Raw genomic sequence first — 22,659 nt, forward strand, 5'->3', positions numbered from 1 at the left:
TATATGAGTGTTAATCCACCAAGGCAAAACACCTCATGAAAACAAATATTAAAAGACCGAGCTGGGAGGCAAATACATTCATCAAAGTCCATCTTCTCATGTTACTTAATTTTCCCATTTACAGACAAGAACTCAAGCACATCAGGGTTTCATATAATCTGGTTTATTATTCAAGAAGGAAGATCTTACTGACAGGGTATTTCACTCTATATACCTTTTTCCCATGAAAATGTATTTGTTAGTGATCATATGAACATTTACTGTTTCACATGTCAGAAATGGGATTTTCACACACACACACAGCACTTACAAAGCCGGGGAAATTAATCTTGCCCTTAAATTTTAATGTTACGAATCTAAGAATTTTAAGGTGTTGAGAAAAAACTGATCTTACTTAGCATTCAGGGAAATTGATTCAGACATTTTATTTCCATTATTTTCTCTTTTCCTTCATCTCAAAAGGAGATAATCTGAATTGCTCTAATCTGAAAAACAACAATAAGTGTAGCAAATACTTGACAATGAAGATGGAAAGCCTCTAAAAATCTGTTACCTTAGTAACGGCAAGAATGTGGAAGAATAAGAATACACTGTCAGGACATCATTTCAGATTCCACAGATTTGAGGCCTAAATACAGTCAGCTTTCATTAGCTTTTTGTTTTTCCCAGCAGGTCCTTGGACTTTGAAACAAAACCTGAATGACAGCTATGAGCAATTCCAGCCTGGCTCCTGATTAGCTATGCCAAACAAAACAACTCTCCGCAGTGTAAACTTTCCAGGCATCTGCAACCGAGCTTCTGTGGAGACCATAAGTCCTCAGTGAGATTTGAAGGAGTCAGAGGTTGGGGGGTAAAGGGTGAGCTGGAGGGGGCAGGGGGAGAAGAGGATAAGACCTTCCCCTCTACCTCGAACTAGTTCCCTGAACTAGTCTCTGATTGAAGCAGCAGCGGGGGTGGGGGTGGGGGTGAAATTAAGTAGAACTTGTCTTGGCTGTATTGTCATGGCAGCTTTTTAATTCTGCTTATTCTACAATTTAACTGACCAGTTCTCTAAAGCTGAATATTCTATTCCAATTAACACCCATAACATCCTTATATTCCAAACCACCCATGCATTTAAACCAGACAAGCAATTCTGAGGCCCTCGTAGCATCAAATAGAGCATGCAGTTGATTAAAGAGATCTAAGAGAGAAGAGGACCAACATATATGAATAGTGCCCCATATGGATGCAGACCAAGACTGTGTGCCATTTGCTGTTACTCACTTTCGGGGCATGCGGACCTGAAATTAATTACATCAAATGGCAGTGCACTGTGCTGTGTGGTCCCATCTGCTACATAATGAGATCCCAGTGGAACTAACTATTAAGAAGCTTTTTTCTTATGATCAGTTCCCTTGATTCTACCCAAAGAACATTCCTTTATCTACAAAAAAGAATTACAGATTAGATCTCAAAGCGGATCAGGTTCCATTTTGGTCAGATGCTTGATTTTAAAAGTTATAAGTGGTTTCAGAAAAAAGTTGTCTGGGGAAAATTCTGTATTGGTTTACTAGATGGCAATTCAGCTGTGAAGAGATGAGTTAAACTAAAAGATTGACTTAAACTCTGCCAACAATTATCTTAAAACTTCAGAAGTTTAAAATGAGTGTTTTTATATTCGTTGGCCACACAGCACGGTGGTAGCACTGAAATGTCCTTTTGTTTTCTGGAAAAGTGACACTTAACCACACTCTGATCTCTACTGCTTCTGAGATAACCCACAATAGCTGATGGTGGCTTACTTAGAATGCTGGGCAACAAAGATCCCTGCTTCTCGTCAGTGACCACTTTTTTAACAGTCTTGTGATGATTATGTAGCATTTAAAGTAAGGAAAATAGCTCTAACACCCGAAGATGTAATTTGCAGATACATGGCAACAGATGTTACATAAAACTTAACCATTTACATAACCACATCATAAAAGCCTGGCCCAGATTTAGGACATTAAATTTAAATCATCAAAGGTTCAAGTGGAAAATTCAAGTTCAGATATAGAGAAGAGACCATATAAAGATTCGTCAAAAAAAAAATCACAACCAGGGAGATGCTGATTTTGGAAACTAAGGACAAGGAAAATTTCAATCTTCGATATAGGTACCATCAAACCAGAAAGCCACATTCCCAATGACTTTATTTGACTTATCTGCAATCTCACCACTCTATTAAACTTATCGAAAAGAACCTTAAGAATATTTTTATAATAGATGAAGATGAGGTTAGTGATGTCAGAAATCCGCTCACTAGGAATCCATGCTTGAAATCCCAAACCAAACCAGCCGATTCAGCACAAAGTCATCAAACAGAGTTCTTATCTGTAGAAGGAACAATCCATTGTCCGACTGAAACAAAGGGCGATGCACAGGAAATCAGCCAGATCTGGGCCAGATGGTCACTGATTCAAGTTCCATTCTCCCCATCCCCCAACCCTCCCTGGCACTACAGAAACAGATTCACACGGCATTTTTGGTTACCAGATAATAACCCGAGTGTAAGGTATAAACCTCTTACAATTACCTATACCACCCCCCCACCTCAACACCACCTAATTTACTAAAAGAGGATGTTTTTATAAACAGCTAAAAGAGGAAATTGCTATGCAGCAGTTATTGAAAGGAAAATACCCCCTGAAAACCCAATGCCTGTTTCTTAGGCATGGCATGGGTTTAACCAGATAGGATGATTTAAAATATTCACACTGGTTTGTTTTCATCGGTTTTTTTGTTTTTGTTTTTTCCTCAAACCATGACACAAAATGGAAATTAACCCAGAGAAAACTGACTTATCACATTCATTTCCCACAGGTTGACCACTGGGCCATCACCTTGCAAAGAGTCTTGTGGTTTGCAACCCAGGAACACTTTTGACCAATGACAAGCTACCAACAAAAGTAATCACTGATCTTGATTACAAACCAATGAGTCTGACCTCATCTCACAGAATCTGTAAGTTAGGATACTGCTGTAAATACACATTTCACACCCCTGCTGGGTACTGTAAAACCCAGTTTTAAATTCTAAAGAGCAACTATTAATTGAAGCAAAACATGTAGAATTATGTCTTAAAATCTGCAAGAACTCTGCGGACACACACATATTAAAAAATGGCCTAAAAAAAATTCAGGATCTCTCAGTAAAAATATTCAGAAAACACTCCTTTGCATTTCCTAACTGCGTAAAAGAAAGATATTTACATTAAGAAAATAAAGGTCTTTTCTTTGAAGAGAACCCATGACTATAGCGGTTGCTTGGGAAATACTTACATTTATGTGACCTAAGTAAAGTTTAGCAACCAACAAAGTGCAATTCCTTTAGTAAACTTTATAATCCTTTGACATTAGTTTGGAAATGTCAATGCAGGAGTACATTTTATTGATATGCTACGGTGCCACTCTTAAAAAATTTACATATAGAAAGGTTAGAGCAGATCAAAGAGTTTTTTGTCTATTTGTTTGTTTTCTTTAACACAAGATAATCACAGGCTGGTAATGCGATGGCTAAAGACAAAAATGACTTCGAAATATGCAATCAACAGCAGCTCACACAAATGGTCATTTATTGCAGGGAAGTAGAAAAAGCCTCTAAAGTCAGCACAAATAACCTCCATTAAGAGAACATTCATGGTAGCTTACACAATGCTAACAAGTAAGTTTAAGATGAAGCCAAATGACAGAACTTCAAATCTCGACCTTCTGTCTTAAAGGGAATAGTGATAACTGGAAACGTTTTCGAAAACTTGTCCTCAGAAATTGATCCTGGAAGTCGAGTTAAAATTACAGGATCAGACTAAGTTTTCAGCAGTGGTTAAAAATACAGTCTAAATAGATACACAGTACTGTATGTAGATTTGTGTGTATGTGTGTGTGTGAGACACGTCAGTATGCTTCTGCTAACTTCAATAGTTTTTTTAACACCTCAGATTTATTTGAAGTATGTATCTACAACTTACTGCAAAATAGCAGTAAGTACTACCAGATAATACTCAATATCATATTGGAAATTGTTGAACTATTGTTATATGTGCTTTTATAGCATATAATTTTCTTTCAATATGATTATATAATCTTAGACTGCTAATAAGAAAAATTAATAATCCATTAAGAACCTTTTTTAAAAAATGGTAGTTGAGTATTGTCTGTTTAACAAGTTTTTTTCTTTAGTGTAAAATGGGAATTTATTTCAGAATGCACAAAAAAAGAAAATGACTATTCAAATTAAAATGCTCTACCTTCTGAGCTCATCTTTAGAGTCTCTAAGATAAATTTACATTTAAATGAAACACACACAAAGGCAGCTGGACTATCTGTCATAACTATCCCACACACATTCATGTTTTCAGAGATTTAAATCTCTAATTCCTAGGAGAGAGAAAACTGTGACTACACAACTATTTTTAATCCGTCAGTTTTATTTATACACCACTGCAACAGGATTTATATGCTAATGCTTTAACTTAATATAAGAATTAAAAGTATCTCTCAGCAGTTATTTCAAAACAGAATTGTACTAACAAAAGTCAATTCAAAACAGACTTCTCATGCACATATGTTTCTGGAAAACTAGTTTTTAAATAAGATAAAAACAAAAACTGTATCAACAACAATAAATGACTATGTAAATGTAACACGTTAGAATTCAGCAGACTAAATATGATCTCATTGTTTAATAAGCCCTAATATAGAGGAATAACAGTTTAAAGCTAAAATATTAAATCGTAAGTACTGAGTTCTAGTTATACTGAAAGCCTTTTCTTTTCTTATTTTCCCTCTCCTTAGCATGTAGCTTCCTTTCCCTGGCGGTCCACAAATCAGGTAGAAAATTTAATTCCATTCAATTCAAAAAAAATTTGTAAAAAGACAACATATTTATGATAAATATGACATTGATTAGTCTTATCTTTCTATTCCTGTACATAATAAGAAACAAGTCTCAAGGGCCAAGTTAGAGTGTGCAAAGTTTTCACTGATGAAAAACTGACAAGAAAACAGATTTGAAAAGAGTGAATTGTATTTATAAGAATATGCTTTATGATCTATGCTTTAAGTGTTTATTTCTCAACATAATCTATATGCATTAGTAAAGCAGGAAAGTATTATTCATATGACTGTAAATGTGCTTTAAACATAGACTGAAGGTCAAAACAAGCTTTCACTTATTTTCTCTCTAAATGGTGATTTCTCATACTTTATATTTACCACATAAAGAACATCTCAAAAGAGCTCATTTACTAAAATTAATTTCTGCTGTACATTTTTAAAAAAGGATATGAATTGACTACTTAATGTCCATGAAGTTCTACTAACAAACTTAAGGCTCATACTGGGATTCCCTTAACCTCACCAGCACTGTTTCAAACTTTACATTCAATGCCTCATGAACAAAGTTAAAAATGACTTCTTCTTAAAAAATGAAATGGACATTAAATTCCCATTAGATTTCAGTTCAACTGAATTTTTTTATGATTTTGGTATTTGGCAACAAAATAACACCTTTCCCTTACATATTATGTTAAATAAATCTTTCACTACATGAGTAATGATTCCAGGAATATAGTGTAAATAAAATTAGATCTGAATCTACAAAACCACAAGCCACATAACTGTGTCTTAACTAGACTGTAGGCTTCCCCAAGGTCAGGGATATTTCTTTTACTTTCCTTTCTCTCGTTCCAAGGCACCATTCCAATTATAGGTACTTGATAACAACTTAATAAGTTGACTTTTATCGTTATTCCTGCCCATGGAGAACTCTGTTATCCCTACTGGATGAAACTTCTTGCTCTGTAGGAAAGCTATGAAAAGAAGAATCATTTTAAGGAAGTGACAAATGGAGTTGATGCAGTAATTACTTTTTATCCAAATGAAAACTGAGAAGCAGTTTGATATTACAATTGCTGCCGCCAATTATTACTTCAAAGCCTTAAAAAAATCAGTACAGGTTAAACACAAACTCTACTCTAAGACAGAATTATGGTGTCTGTTTGCAATCCGTGAACTTTAGCTTCCCAAAGGTAAACACCATACAGATGTCTGGTAATCTCCTGTGTAACAGTATCTAAAGTAAGCCCATGCTATTTTGATTTTGGAAGTCTTATCAATTGAAAATCAAATGAGCAAAATGAATTGTAATATTTACACAGTACAAAAGATTTCTCTCATTTTTCAAAACACCTTTTCCCAGACTATCAATTCCATGGTTCTATTCCACTATGCAGTATATTATCCAGGAAATACATGGCTTTCAATTATTTCTGATTAACTAGGATATGTGTTGGTAAATTTAAAGCTCATATTGCTTCAATTATGTAAGTAAATTTTGTAAATAAGTAAATATAATGATAAACTGAACATTCATGAAGAATTACAAAAACATCATTATTTTGTAAAACTCAAAAAGAAGAGAAAATGTATCCCTTTTCATCTCTGCCACAGAATCGTCTGGGATTTATTTTTCCTTGTCAGCATCCTTTATTCAAAAGCTAATGCTACTGACCTAGCTTCCGAAGGGTCTGGGCCCCATCTTGGTATTTCCAGTAGAGGTGATAAGCTTACACTGTTCCATTTACCCTCCCTTCTCCCAGCTTCCTTGGAGTCAGTGGCTTAGATCTGAAAGAAGTTTGGCCCAAGTTAAGGATGGATTCTACAGCCACTGAAGAAAACTACAGGTACCTACAGAGGTCATTCATTCATTTGTTGACAAATATTAACTGAGGGACAACTATGTACTTGTTCTAGGCGATACAGTAGTGAGCAAAAGAGACAAAGCATTTCCAGTCATGGAGATTTCATTCACGATTGGTTAGTAAATTCAAGACCTGACCTCCATGACGCTGCTCATCAACCACGATATAGCCTTGGTACAGTCTGTCTCCCCAAAATAGGTTACTAAATGATCCCTTGGTGGTCTGAAAGGGTTAATATGCCCCTTAGCATCTCTATATGCCACCTTGAGCAAGAGAAGCAATGTTTGCCTTAAGATACAACTCCTGATACCCAGATCTTACTTTCTATTTGAGTCACAAGACATGTACCCAAGAATGTGACATAGAAGAAAGAACAAAGGTTTGGAATCAGCCATCCCTAGGTTTGAATTCTGACTTTCCCACTTACTACCTATAGACTCTTACAAAATTTAATTAAACTTTTAAAGTCATTTTTATAAAAATGACTTTATAAGGCTGCTGTGAAGATCAGAAATGATATGTGTACAATGCCTAAAGTAGCGCATTGATTTTTACTAATTCATTGGGTTAAATTATTAATTCCTGCTGAAATTAAGTTATTAAATAGTAAGAAAGGACCAGGCAGAGAAGTGTTTATGGGTCACAAAGACCTATTAAAGGTTATGTACTGTGTCTATACACACTCTTTGACATACCCACACTTTCTCTGATATTCCAGATATGTAACAGTGGGACGTGTTACACTGTTCTGTCACACTTCCTGTTCAGGAGCAGAAGTTGAGATAAGGCATATCACTGACTCAGGAGTCTTTATGATGGCAAAAAACCTCAAACATTTAGAAGATCTGAAATGCCATAACCCAGACACCACACTTCCAGACCCCAAAAGAGCCTTAGCTTTAGGGTTGGTTTTAGGTTTAGCTTGTACATTTAACACCTACCAATTTCAAACAATTTCTATCCATCTTTTGACCAAAAGATTATGAAAATATCACACCTAGTATTAGATTGTTCCATTTACATGAACAAGGGGGAGAAAGGTGATTTTTACCTGGTCTAACTTTTCTAGAAAAGGAAGAAGTTGGTAATACTAGTTGGCAGGTGACACATTTAATAATAATTGCTACTCTCTGATGAAGTCTGAGGCCTGTCATTCAGCAAGTCTGATGAGGAGAAAGCACTGACATTTCCTGGGGGTCTGTTTTTTACCAGGCACTGTGCTTCGTGCATTGATCTATTGATCCATTATCTCAGAAATATGACTGTTTTCAAATCCAAGTATGGAGATTCCTCAAAAAATTAAGAATAGAACTACCATATGACCCAGCAATTCCACTCCTGGAATTGAAGAAAAACGCCGAAGAAAACAAAAATGCTAATTAGGTAAGATCTATGCACCTCTATGTTCATTGCAGCATTATTTACAACAGCCAAGATATAGAAGCATTCTAAGTGCCCATCAATAGAAGAATGGATAAATATATAAGGTATGTATTATATATAATATCCCATGATATGTAATATTTCATTATATATAATGGAATATTACTCAGCCACAAAAATAATGAAACCCTGCCATTTGCAACATGAAAGTGAAATAAGTCAAACAGAGAAAGAAATACTGTATGATTTCACTTATATGTCGAATATAAAAAAAAATAACAAAATATAAACAGATTCATAGATAACAGAGAACAAACAGGAGGTTGCCGAAGGAGGGTGCGGCAAAGAGAGGAATAAGTGAGGGATATTACAAGGTACAAACTTCCAGTTGCAAAATAAATGAATCACAGATATGAAATGTACAGTGTGGGGAATATGGTCAATAATAATGTAATATCTTTGCATAGTGACAGACAGTAACTAGACTTATCATGGTGATCATTTTGAAATGTATAGAAATATCAAATCACTATGTTCTGTAACAGGAACTAACATAGTGTTGTAGGTCAATTATACATCAAAAACAAGTCAACAAACAAGCTCATAGAAAAAGAAGTCAGATTTATGGTTACCAGAGCCAGAGGGGGAGGGGAGGGGGAATTAGATGAAGGCAATCAAAAGGTGCATACTCCTAGTTATAAGACAAGTAAGTACTAGGGCTATAATGTACAACATGATAAATATAATTAACACTGGCTCTATGTTATATATGAATGTTGTTAAGAGAGTAAATCCTAAGAATTTTCATCCCAAGGAAAATGTTTTTCCTATTTCTTTAATTTTATTTCTATATGAGATGGTAGATGTTCACTAAACTCATTCTAGTAATCATTTCATGATGTATGTAAGTCAAATCATTATGCTTTCCACCTTAAACTATACAGTGTTGTGTGTCAATTACAGCTCAGAAAAACTGGAATTAAAAAATGAACAGCATCTATTGTTGATTCTGATATAGCTGACCTGTAGTTTGGCAAACACTGTGTTAAATAATAAGTATGATTTGCAAGAATCCCTAGACTAGTGTCATCCAATAGAACTTTCTGCAGTGGTGGAAATACTCTGTACCTGTATCCACTAGCCTCATGTAGCCATTAAGCTCTTGAAATGCAATTAGTGTGTCTGAAGAACTGAATTTTTTATTTTATTTAATTTTAATTTAAATAGCCACAGCCAGCTCTAGGGAATAGGAAGAGATTTCTGAGAGAAATGTGAGCCAAGCCATAGGCAGGAATGCATGTGAGAAAGGTAAGAGAGACAGCCAAAATAGAGCTTTTATATTAGATTATCATGAGGTCAGATTATGAACCTTGAAGGGAACTGAGGAAATTGGATTTCATGGCACACACTGCTGGTTGCCTAATCGAGCCATTTCCTGATCTTCTTCAGTATTAACAACCCCAAAGTTCTATGTGCTCATCTCAGAGAGCGGACCTTTCCCCAGGCTCTGGGGTGAATCTTGATCATTCAACACCAGACATGGTATTTCCATTTTCCTTGTCAGTGACTGGCTTACACGTGAGCATGTGGTAAATCCTGGTCAATGTGACTTGGGACATCTATGTATGAGGGTAAACTCCTTAAAAATGCTTTAGCTTGAAGAAACAACATTTTTCTGACTTTCATCAAAGCTATGTGAGGCTTGTGTGTGCTGCTGACACCCTGAAATAATGAATGGACGAGGTGGAAGACAAACACCAACAAACTAAGGATGGTGGAGAATGACCAATAGAAGCTGGGTCCTTGATGACATCATCAAGCACCTGAATTAACATCCAAGAATTGCCCTACCCTCTTCCCTCCCCATATATTTTGGGGATATAATGAATTTGTTACTGCTTAACATCTTTAGTTTTTTGTTCTGTTCCATGAAACTTACAGAATTAGACTGGAATACTAATGTTTAGGGTGACACCCTCTGGGAAATGCTAAGGTAAACAACTGGAAGCCACTGAAGGCATTTGATCAAGGTCAAAACTGATATGAAACAATGTTCAAGGCATAAAAAATAGGCCAGACAAAAGGAAAGACAGAGTCAAGCAAACCAATTTAAAAGACCTGAGAGTCAAAGTTACCAAAAAAATTTAAAAATATTACCATTTGCAAAATCATTAAGTACTTGAAGCAAAATTGGGGAACGAGCTCATTTTGTAAGGGTAATAGTAATGTGTCTTTCCTAGTTTTTCATATTGTTCTCATATGTTACTATTGCTACTGAAAAATCTAAACAACTTAAAGAAAGTATAAGCTCCCTAAGTGTTCTGTATTTAATACAGTTTTGAAAATGGGAAAATTCTTGAAATATGATTTCTGTGTATTAGCTGCAATTAAAGGTATGAGAAGACACTGAGGAACAAGACGGTAAACCAGAAAGTATGCAGGAGTAGCTGGGTGACCTTGGGCAGTCAAGTAAAACCCTCCGGCACTGTCTTCTCTCGGGATTGATCTGCGCTCTAAAATCCAACAATTTCTGTTTTCAAATGGAAGAAGACCCTTTGGAATTAAAAATAAGAAGTCCTACAATTGATATCAAACTTTAATTTTCCAAGCTCTGTTCTCTCCCTTGTGCTATGAGCTAAGGCTGAAAGGGAATACAATTCAATCTCCCCTCCAATTCCCTCAGCAAACCAGAAATCCTAGAAAAGAACTAAGATTTTCAGTGGATAAACTAGTTGTGGAAATTTTAATGTGGATTAAAGTTCTATATTAATATCAAGAAGGTGTCAAATGTAGCTTACTATTGTTTTTAACTTGCATTTCCAAACAGCTGATAAGGCTAAGTAGTTTTCGTATTTATTGACCATTTGGACTTGTGTTTCTGTGAATGACCTAATCATATCATTTGTAAACTATTTTAAAGCTACATTTTAGAAAATATTTTTATTATCATTTTATGAAGAGTTCCTTATATACCAGAGATGGTAATCTTTTATCTGCATACAGAGAGTTTTTTTTTCCAGTCTATCATTTGTCTATGGTATTTTTTCTTTTTTGCTTTACAAAAATATTCTTAAAGTATGTAATTGGATCTGTCATTTAGTATACAGCTTCAGTTTCTTGTTTAGTTAAAATAAATATGCTTCAGTAAAGTTAACGGTTGTTTAACTGTAGAATATGTACACCACAGGCTATTATGTAGTCATTTAAAGGAATACATAAGAGCTATACCATTTAACTTAGAGGTATATCCCTTATGTTTTGTTAAGTATTAAGTGAAAAAGAAATTATATATATGAAATATGATAGTATATATAAGACGCTGAAAATACACAATATTTATATAAGGTTCATGATCATGGAAAATGTTTTAACAAAACAAATAGCAGATTAGCCACATTGCTGGGGTGAAAAGGGAGGGTAAAGAGGGGATTTAGGCTTCCTGAATTTTTTTAAAAGATGTGACCACAGTTTTTTTTAAAAAACATATGACTCCATTATGTAAAATTGTTTCTGCTGGTGAATATATATAAATATGCATAGAAATGCATAAAAGAATGGCAACCAAAATATTAATGGTGTTTAACTTAGGATGGTTAGATTTCAAGAATAAGAGAAGAGGAAGAAGAAAAGAAACAAGAGTGAGAGAGAGAGAGAGGGAGAAAGAGAAGGGAAAAGAAGGAAAAAAAGAAAATGTGATTTAAAAAATCAAATAAATTTAAATTTGCCCTTTCCAAAAAAACAGAACAGACTGGATGAGGGAGAGACAGAATCCTCAAATGAAAAGGTTCCTCCCGCTTCTGACGTGGGTAAGGGCCATGGTAACAGTCTCTCAGTTCCCGAATACCCCAACAGAGATAAACACATAAACTTGCTGTAAGTAGTGTCGATTTAATCAGTTTAAAAATGCAGGGACTAAATGAGACATTGTACGATTACATCTTCTCATCATGACCTCCACAGGCAGTGGTGACAACTTTAGGCACACCTGCTCTATAAAAACTGAATTTACAGAATGATAAATGTGAGGAGTGGTTCTAAAACTTCTGTGTCCATAAAAGCCACCTGGGAAGATTGCTAAAATGCACATTCCAGGGTCCCACCTCAGAAACTCCAATTCAGCAGGTCAAGAGACCAATAATCCGCATTTAACAAGCACCCCAGGCGAATAAGGCAGGTGTTGACAGATCACACTGAAAAACAGTGAATTTAAGGATGTCTGATCTCTTTACAAACTGATTAACCAAAGAATTCGAGGAGTGTGGTACACTAGAGAGAACAAAGAATTCTGAAGTCAAGAGGTCTAGATTACCTCTCTGACCTAATCCCACCCCCCAACTTGCCTCCCCTCTTTAGCAGCAGTGGCCGCCTCCTTACCCCTCACCTGACCGCCAAGGATGCTCTTCCTCTGAACTTCCCGAGGTTCTGTCCCTAGCAGCCTCCAGGTCCTCACTTAGGTGTCACTTCTCAGGGACCCCCTGTAGAGAATCTCCACTCCCATCTCACTTTCGAGGTCCCCTTTCTGCTTCAGTTTCCTCCCAAGTACTTCTCCTTACCTAAAATACAACCTATTTTGCTCATTTCTTTTGCTTATTGTTTGGTCCCCATCAGGAAGGGATGTTTGTTAGTTTTCTTCACTGCAGCCCCTGAAGCACCTAGAATGGTGCCTAGGCTGAGCTCAAGGAGATCTCACTTGGCCGTTAAAACAAATAAAGCTTGAGAGATTCCGTGATAGGAGGCAGATAGAGGCAGGACGTGGAGAGCTTGTTAACACACAGATTCCTGGGCCCTGCCAGAAATTCCCATTCGGGCTGCTGGGAGTGGGGCCTCAGACTCTGAATTTCTAACAGGCACCCACGTGCTACTGCTGCAGTTGGGAAGCTGTCAAGTGTTTCTGCTTGTCTTTTACTGAAAGTCAACCTATTCAACTACATGAGAAGAGCTATGAGCTAAAAAGGGAAAGCTTTGTTATAATCATTTGTTGGAACAGAAAAATTGTTCCCCTAATCTCCAAGGACCTAAACTATCTACCCAAATAAATAAAATCATTCTACAATAAGGATATTTTCACATAACGGTATACCATGGATATTAATGGCAACCTAATTTTTAGTAAAAACATAGTGTTTGTTTCTAATTTTTTACTGTTGTAAATGTTTCTGGTGATATTTTAGTTATACACCTTTGGCCATTCATCTTTTCTTTCTAACAAATTCCTAGAAGGGAAATTTCTGAGTCAGTGCTGTCCGTAAGAACTTTCTCCAATTATGAAAAGGTTCCATGTTGTCACAGTCCTATGTAATAGCCACCAGCCACATGCAACTACTGAGTACTTAAAATGTGACTAGTGCAACTGAGAAACAGAATCTTTAGTTTTATATAATATTAGTTAATTTAAATTTAAATAACCACACGTTGCAAGGGACAGGGTAGATACAGACATTTAAAATCTCAATACAGGATGCCAGATTGCTCTCCAGAAAAGTTGTAATAATTTGCCTTCATTTTACAGTGTATAACAACCATTTCTTTACCCCATTGCCAACACCAGATATTATTGATCTACTAAATCTTTATACTCTGAAAGTTGAAATATGTCTGTGGGGTTTTCATACACATTTCTTTACTAATAATGTTAAATAATATTGAAAGGGTCCTTTCTTCGGTCATCATACTCATTCAATTGCTAATATTTTCACCCATGTTAATTAATTGAGAAGTTGGAAATTATCTGGCTTTCAGATTTGTTTTGTTGGGTCCATATGTTTCCTTTAAAATTTATTGCCAATATGTAAATTCATCTGAAAATATGAATTTCCAGCTCCACTTGAAAAAAATCAAATGATCTGGCAACAGTGACACACATTCCCACAGGACAAACATCAGTGGAGCTTTAGAAATCGTGCCACCTTCAGACTTTCTTGCCACCAGAACTCATCATCTGTATTCGGTGTCCTGTTCCACTCACTCACATTACCTGCTTGGCCCCTAAAGGCATCTGAGTTTACAATTCCTGCTCTGAATTAAATTTTGAGAGGTTAAAAGGCAAACAGCAGCTAATGAAAATAGCTAGATTTTATTTCACACTCAACATGCAGAAGTGATGTTATGATATTTCTGGATTACAACTAATATTTAACTAGCAGAAGAACACTTTTTCTACTGGTTGTTGACATTCCCTTTTCCCTAGAGCAGTGGTTCAGCTTCAGAAGGGTTGTGAAAATGCAGAACAGTAGGTCCCACCCCTCCAGAATTTTGGCTGAGCCCCAGGAATTTTCATCTAACTCCAAGCTCCAAGTGCAGCTCCACACTGAAATGAGGCTTTCTCAAAGATATGGACACTCCAGGAAGTGCAGTGTTAATGTGTAATTCTGACAACGTAATATGTATCTGTACACCTTTTTTTTTCTAAAACATGTCCACATTTATTATTTCATTTTATCTTCACAACAATTCTGTGAAGAAGGTTGATCATTAGAGCAGTAATTTAATTCTTAATCCTATTTTTCAGAAGAAAAAAAAGGCATAAGAGTTAAGAATCTCCCCTAAATACACAAGTAAAAAGAGAACAAGCAGGTTTCCTAACTCCTAACCTTGGTAATATGGGCAGACAGCAATCCAGCACACAACTGGAGCTTGCTTTTTATTTTTACCATAAAAATAGAACCATGCCCAGAAACAGAGAAGACCATCCAAGATATGGTTCATAGCAACAAACATTTATCCAGTGCTGATTATGTGTTAATCTATGTTAATCGTGCCTACAGTCTCTACTTTTGGGGCTGTTGAAGACACTCATAAGGCCTGGACATAAATTAAAAATAAAATCTGAAACCACAACCTTGAACAGATAGTGAATTCTCCATGCCATAGGACAAAAGCTAAGGCACTGAAGGGGTGGGTGGTAGGGGAAAATGCAGAGCTGGGGCAAAGAGAGGCGCCCCTGTGGGAGCTTCACATCTGGACTTGGAGGAGTTGCTATCACCAGTCAGTCAAGAATGGGAGGGAAGGAAGAGTACACAATAGGAAGCCCTCCTGGGGCTCAGCAGCACAAAGAGCTGCTGTTATCCACGTTGGGTGTGTGTTTGCCAGAAATATCAGGGCCGCTGGAACTCCAGAACTTACAAGGGCATGCTTTTGTGTAGTCTAAATTACCTTGACTATATAAGAACTCAAGTCAGAGGATATAACTTCATTATCCATTTGTAGCCAAAAGATAACATGATTAGGGATCATGAAACTTTCTCTCTCTGATTTTCCCCCCAAGTTTTAAAAAGCATTCCTAGTAAAAATCCACCAAATTGGATCACAATAATGTTAATTATAAATCACCCCTTCAAGGGAAAAAAGAGAGGATTGCATTTTACTTAAATGGAATTAATATCGAATATGATTTATTAATTTTAACAGCTACATTTTTAAGATTAAAAATAATAGTGATGAGTAAAAATTACCATTGACTGAGGATACAAGAAAACTACAATTAACCTGAAAGACCTATTGGAAGGGTTCTGTCCTTCTTCCTTATCTTATAGTCTAGTTCAAAATGACAGAGGTGATGAAATTACCACCACTCCATGCAGAAAACTGTAGGAGTACTGTTGAAAAAATTACCTCTCACTTTGCACAAGACCAAAGAAATTCAAGTCAAAACAAAGGGATACAATTTTACACTGATCAAATTAGTCACAATAAATGTTTAAAATAACAAGCACACAACACAGATTGTTAATGAAATATAAATGTATATAATCCTTCTGGAAAGTAATTTGGAAAATATGAGAAATTGGGAAACTTCTTAATAAAAACAAGAGCTAACATTCACATGTATTTTCATGTATTACTACTTTTTATCTTAACCTTATAAAGAGCTATTACTAAACCCACTCTACAGATTAGAAAGCTCTGAGAAAATAAGTTACTTGCCCAATATTGTCAATAAGTGATGGAGCTATGTTTTTGGACACTGAACCTTTAATTTTAGAGCCCATCTATTTAGAACTACACTGTACTGCCTCTCTAGGGAAACAATACTAAGTTTTTTTTTTAAAAGAAGAATAAAAAAGTTACATTCATGAAAGTGGTCATTTTTTTTTAATACTGGAAACCCTAAAATAGAGGAAGCGCTAACTACATTATGATAAAATAAGCTAATTGCACATAACAGAAAGTAAATTATAGAAATTGTTTATGAAAATACAGAGTAAAAATGTACCTGCAATACAAGATATCTGTAAAAACACATAATCATGTGACAAGGTTGCAAAATAAGGTGGAAAAAATAGAAACTATTCCATTTTAGAAGAACATTATTAGTACTTAATTTTCCTTTGCTTTTGTTAGTTTTGTCAATCAAGATTACTCTAAGCATCCTTACGAATCCATAGTTCTAGTTCATATTCTTATCATCCCAGTCAAACAATTCCCAAAACGTAACTATAATTTATTTATATTACCAACATTCGAACTAATTACATAGTATTCTTTACTTGTGACTCTGAAGCTTTAAAGTATGAGCTCTCCTTCCTAATATGAATGATTTTTTATAATTGCCATTTATGGTGTACTTTTGAAATCCCTTAATTGAGATCATATATAGTGACTAAAATCTGCTAATTCTTTTTACTTTCATAACTTTGCAATCACTCTTCAGCTCCCAGCATCATCCAGGAATCATTAGTTGCAGGTGTTTTAGAGATTAGACAAGTTCCCTACTAAGAACATGATCTCTAAGTGAATACTTATAAAGTAGCTGAAATAGCTTAGCTATCGGGATTATTCATATCCTAAATACTTTTGAGAATTACTAATTAAATTATGTCCAGCCCCTTTGAAGTAGGTCAATGAACTTTATTTCCATATCACCAAGAAGAAAAGTAAGAGTTTGGTAAGAGTAATTTCCCTAAAAACGGCACCGTGAGCTGTGAAGAAAATTCACTCTCCTTAGCCATACAAGGTGATGCACAGAGGCCCATTCAGCCCAGGGTTTGGCCCTATCAGTAACATAAACAGACATTTTGTGGGAAAGTAAAGTAGCTGCTCTCGAGTGATATCAATCTCATAAGAGCAGGAATGTTGTTTAAACATCTCTTACTTCCTCTTTAAGAATCTACCATTTAGGATTTTTTTTTGGTCACTCCACTGTCTAATATTCAAAGATCCAACTGGTTTATCCCTAGCCAGTCTCAGAACACCTACAGAATGACCATTTTACCAAAAATCACAGAATTTTGTAGTTAGAAGGATGCTCAGAAGCCACATAGTTCAATTCCTTTATTTAACTGGGGAGGAAACAAAAGCATTTCCTAGAAAGTTCCTTCGTTTAGCTAGTTTATGGCAAATCCAGGCCTGGAACTAAGAGATGTGACCAGCTGTCTTAAACTTGGCCTTCATATTTCTCCCATACCATTGAAATTGTTATATAATTTCAAGTCAACGGGTGTATTCATATGTCTTTCCAATGTCTTCACATATGCGCTGCACTGGATGGAATAAACCATAGTTCTCATTCTCTACTTCATAAAGAGTTCCAAAGTAGAGGAAAAATCCAGCAAAGTTTACAAAAATGAAGTGTAGAGAAACAGATGACAGAGGGAAAGGAGAGATAACTGTTTAATAGTTCTGCTCTGCACTGAACACTTGTTCTAAGATTTTTAGCACTATGATAATTGTCTGTCTTAGGCCAAATAAAAAGGTCTAATATCAACATGAGTGGATATCAAATTAAGAGCCATCACCACAGATACACAGCTCAGTCTTTACTTACATTCAGTTCCTTTCACCCCTCTATTTCCACAATTCATTCCATTCTAATAGAAAGCTTACAGAAGGATATACAATAGAGGAGAGTGGTTGCCTCTAGGGAGAAGGACTAAGGGCATTGAGAGTATGAGGTCGGAGAGAGGGCTTACTTTTCACACTGCTGTTTGAAATTTTTACCCTATGCATATAACTTTCTAATATTCGTCAATGAAAACTTTCCCTTTAAACACATTGCCTACATGCGCTTAGTTCAATTACTATTTTCAGTAAGACAGTTAATTTTTTTCCTCTCTGTAAGTTTTCAGTACCGCAATTTGTAAAACCACGTAGAAATATTTCGAAAGAAAAAGAACCGGCACAGTCACAAAACTCTAAGAGAATTCCAAGATTTAAAGTTTAAAAATTACAGAGGAAAGAGATTTTTAAGGAGGCATTTAATTAAAAAAAAGAAGAAGAAGAAAGAAAAGAAAAAACCTTTTTCGGACAAGCTCTTCCCTATATTTAAATGCTAGATTTTGAAATAAAATCTAACTGGGATTTCCCACCTCAAGGGCGAGGTGGAGGGGGGACTCTAAAGTGGTGAAAAGTAGAAATTAAAATGTGGTTTTCTATCTTCTCTACCGAGGACAGAGGGCCGGGGCGGGGTGGGTAAGGACCTTGTAACAGTCACGCTCCCGGAGGAAAGGAGCAGGACCGAGGAGTTTCTCCGGGATCCGTCCGCCTCCGCTGGAGGCAGCAGCTGTCCCCACGCAGATGGACCGTGTTCTGCACCCGACATGGGCTCGGTTTCGCTGAGAAGCCCCACGAACCGCATCCAAACAGATCGTTTCTTTTCACGGAGCTCGGAGGAGGGACTGAGGGAATCGAACAGCTTGAACAAACCGTCGCCTCATCACCCTCCCCGACCAGGGCATGCTCTGCACCTCGCTGCCTACTTGTGTCAGGTCAGCTGTCAACACAACCCTTTGTGTGTCTTTCAGCACAAGAGTGGTCCTCGGCCACTCACAGAAGAATGGGACTGAGGGCCGGAAGACACGCGCGCGCGCTCGTGACCAAGTGACATTTGGTGTGGAGAAAAGCAGCCCGGGGACCCTGAGCAAATGCCCAGCCACCGCTGGACGCTCTCAACTTTCCCCAGCTCAGCTCTCTCCATCCTCCGCCGTCAGCTCCACGCCTCCCTCCCCGCCGTCCCCCCGCCTGGGCGACTCCCTCGGCGGCCCTCAGGCTCGGGGAGACGGTCCCGCGCGCTCCCCGCCGCGCCGCAGCCTCCCTCAGCCCCGCTCGCTCGGACTCCCTCGCTCGCGCCACAAAGGCGGCGCCAAGAGCCGGGGTGACAGGCCTTTGGCCTCCGGGCGCCGACCGCACGGAATGGGTCCCCTCAGGGGGCTGAGGCGAGAGTTCGGATCCGAGGCTGGCACCCGAGCCCGCCCTCGCCACACAAACGCACCGGCGCTCACACCCCCGCTCCGCCTTCGGATCCCTCCAGAAAAAGTAAGCCGCTGCGCCTCCCCGCGCGGGCAGGGTGTCCACAGCCCGCCAAAGGGCAGCTCCTGCCGGGCAGAGGCGTGCGCTCGCGCCCGGCTGGCGACCTCTCACCTCCCCGCCTCCCGCGCCCGGAGTCCCCGCAGCCGCTCACCTGGCCCTGGCAGGGCGCGAGGGCAGAGGACCAGGGGGTGGCCCTCGCCTCGGCCGGGGCTCGTCTCCCCACCCCCAGGCCGGTCTCAGCGCCGCGCTCCGCTCGCTCCGCCGCCCTCCTCCGAGGTGCTAGCGCCGCCGGTGGCTGGCGTCTCTCTGGCAGGCGCGGTCGCCGCGCGCTCAGTTCCCTGGGGCGGAGCGAGGCGGCGGTGGCCGCGGCCGGAGGCGGATTCCTCAGGTGCTGCCCCTCCCGCTTCCCCAGAACCTCCGCGGCGGGGACCCCCGCGCCCCCTCCCCCCGCCCCGCCTCTCGGCCTCCCGCCGCCTCGGCGCCCGCGAGGGCCCTTCAGGGCTCCCCGGCCCTCCCGGGGTGGGGTGGGCGCGCGGTTCCCTGCCCACCGTCCGAGGACGCCCCCACCCAGTGTGGAGCCCGCAGCCCAGCGTGCTCACGCCTCCATTTCCAAACTGCCCGGCACCCGTGATGTGTGTGGCCACTGCGGGGCGTGGAGGGCGGGGGTGTGAGGGGCTCCTCTGGGAAGCAGGACTGCCCTCAGGACGGCTGACGCGCGCAGCCAAGAGGAAAAATGGTTTTCTCGCCGATTCTGCCTTCATTCACAGAGTGCTCTCGCCTTTTTGCACGACTGCTTTCTCTGCCCGCTGGACGGCGGCGAAAGGGCCCTAAGTGTGAACTTGGGTCTGGGCAATGGTGGGTCAAAAACCCTTGGCCTTTTGCATGAAGGATGTTGGAGGTGGGTAGGGCAGGGGCAGGACGCCGGCAAAGCCAAACCGAGCCGGGAGCTCCGGGTCAGAGCCGCCCTGGGCACCTCCGGGCCGAGCACGCCCTCCGGCCCGCGGACCCCGGCCGGGCGCTGGGGGAGGCTGCCTGAGCGCCGTGGCTCGTCCCGAGCCTCCCGGACGGAGAGGGCTCCTTGGACCCCAGGGCAGCCACTAACCGCGGGCCTTGGGCCTTGACGGGCGCGGCAGGGGCAAGCTCTCTCGGGAGATGCTGAGGCCCGATAGTGACAAATGTGGCTCCAGTTTTAACAGCTGGCGGGTTTTGTTATTAGAGATATAGCTCCATTATTTTTTAACTGTGGTCGCTGCCAGACAAGGCGACTAGCTAGACTCCTTCAGTGAATTGCCTGCACTCTGCAAGCAGCAGCTCCATGCTGGATGTGGTGGGAGAATCTGGGTAAAGAAGAGCTGATCCACTTGCAGTGTCTTTGGGGCCACGATAGCCCCGGGTAGATAGCGTGTCCGTGGGAGTGGGGAAGTCACCGTGGTGCCCAGCCCGGGGCAGGGTGGTTATCAGTCCACTGTTACGGTATCACTGTCAATTATAATTTAAAGACAGATTCAATTAAACTTGATCTCATAGGATCTCTAAGTCAGTACATTTTGTTTGCTTGTCTTGCCTGCCTTTTTTTTTAATCGAAATACATTTTTTTTTGTTTGTCTCCTTTTTGGGCGATTCAGAGGGAACTGACTGGAAGTCTGGAATCACTAGTTGTGACTAGTGAAAAGTAAGCGATTCATTTGTGATTTGACTTGTCTTCCCTCCCTCCTCCACTGGGAACACATGCTCAACTGCCATTTTTTAAAAAAATCGTTTGTGGGGATAAGGGGCAGAAATGCCTTTTGCTTTGTTTTACAATTGAATTCCTATTGTCCAGTCTTTTAAAACGCATAGGAGCACTTTTATGTGCCATGAGGGCAGGAACCCTGGCTTTCTCAATCACCGCTGTATTCCCACAGTTCTGAGTCTTGCACACAATACGGGCTTAGTGAATGAGATCAATGTGGTTTTTAAATAACTACAACACAGAAAGGTGCAGCTGATTAGCAGTATAGCTCAGCGTATCAAAAAAGAATCGACTGTCTGCAAACTCAACTTGAGAACTGGCCATACATGTGGAAAAGACAGTAAGAAACCTGAGATTTCAAGTTCACCTGAGTGAATATAAACTAAGCTCACAAGAGGTTAAAGCAGGTGATAATGTTTTGAAAAAGCCAGTCTGTAGAGTTGGGAAGGGGAACACCTTCCATTTCAAAGATAAGGAAACTGGGAACAATGAGCAGCCTTGAGGTAAAACCGCAGTACACTTTTCTCTTAGTTTAGTTCAAGGACCATTTGTTGACTGCCGAACACACTAGACTCTGGAGCTGTGAAGGCAAATTTGGCAAAGTTGCTTAAGGACTTTAGACTAAATTACAGAACTCTGGTATTCATTCTTCATTCATTCAACAAATATTTATAGAACACCTACTGTGAGCCAGATGGCGAAGTGGGAACTGATAATTCATCAGTAAACAAAACAAGTCCCTAACAAGTTTAAACGTTAGTGATGGTAATCTACCTTTATTCTGGTAGTTTGAAAACATTTCAGTGAGTCCTGTATTTGTGTATATATCTTGTCTCCTTTAGGGGTTTATGTATCCCTCGTCAGTAGACTTCTGTGATTATAAAATATGACAGGGTTAAGAGTGAACCCTTTGGAGCTAGGCCCTAGAGTTTTGGATCCTGGCTCCAAAACTTACATTATGTAACCTTGACCAAGTTACTGACTCCATCTCAGTGTCTCCATTTGTAGAATAACATCATGATAGCACATACCTCGGGGAATAGCTGTGCGCACTGAGACAATGCTTAGTGCCTAGCACACTAGAAAACGTTAACTGCTATCGTCTGTGAATCCCTCCTCTCTTCTCCAGAACAATGATTCCTAAATGCTTCTCCATAGATATACTGCATTAGAACCAAGTTCAGTGAAAAATGTAAGATGCATAGCAGTCAGGGTCCCTATGAATGATGGGATCCTTCTGACTGGTTATTGGGAAGATCTTCTGTCTTGGCTGTGGAGGAAGTTCTTTGATTACATCTTGGTTCTGCTCTCAAGAATGAATACCCTTCTGCATTAATTTCTATGGCCCGTGGCTCCACACTCAGGGAGGTTCTTCCTTGGTCATTATCCTCCATGGCCAGATCTGAAGTGGCCATTGGGAAGTAAGCCCTTCTTGGAGACTTTTTTTTGGAGTTTTCGTAGCCCACTTTGTGCTGGTACAAGTTTGGGGTTCTGAGAATTCTTTTACAGTTAAAGGTTTTCTGAGGCTGAGTTTGTGGCTGATTTGGCTGTGCAATTCCCTCATACACTTAGTAAACTT

The 22,659-nt window shown here is 39.4% G+C and overlaps 1 protein-coding gene and 1 long non-coding RNA gene across 3 annotated transcripts in view; one reads left to right on the plus strand and one right to left on the minus strand.

Moving 5' to 3' along the window:
• The window catches only part of GREB1L (GREB1 like retinoic acid receptor coactivator), a 213,208-nt gene extending 193,598 nt beyond the window's left edge, over window positions 1-19,610 (minus strand). For both annotated transcript variants that reach the window (XM_072949130.1, XM_072949131.1), the window contains exon 1: window positions 19,500-19,610. The gene's annotated coding sequence lies outside the window, so the exon portion shown is untranslated. The remainder of the gene's footprint in view (window positions 1-19,499) is intronic.
• On the plus strand, window positions 634-10,946 carry LOC140688923 (uncharacterized). The gene is made up of 6 exons (XR_012063748.1): window positions 634-820; window positions 2,845-2,985; window positions 4,815-4,850; window positions 6,620-6,703; window positions 7,934-8,104; window positions 10,486-10,946. It is a non-coding gene; the product is annotated as an uncharacterized lncRNA (long non-coding RNA).
• Window positions 19,611-22,659: the final 3,049 nt, after the last annotated feature.

The sequence above is a fragment of the Vicugna pacos genome, chromosome 24 (genome assembly GCF_048564905.1).
Source record: "Vicugna pacos chromosome 24, VicPac4, whole genome shotgun sequence".
In the NCBI taxonomy this organism is placed as follows: domain Eukaryota; kingdom Metazoa; phylum Chordata; class Mammalia; order Artiodactyla; family Camelidae; genus Vicugna; species Vicugna pacos.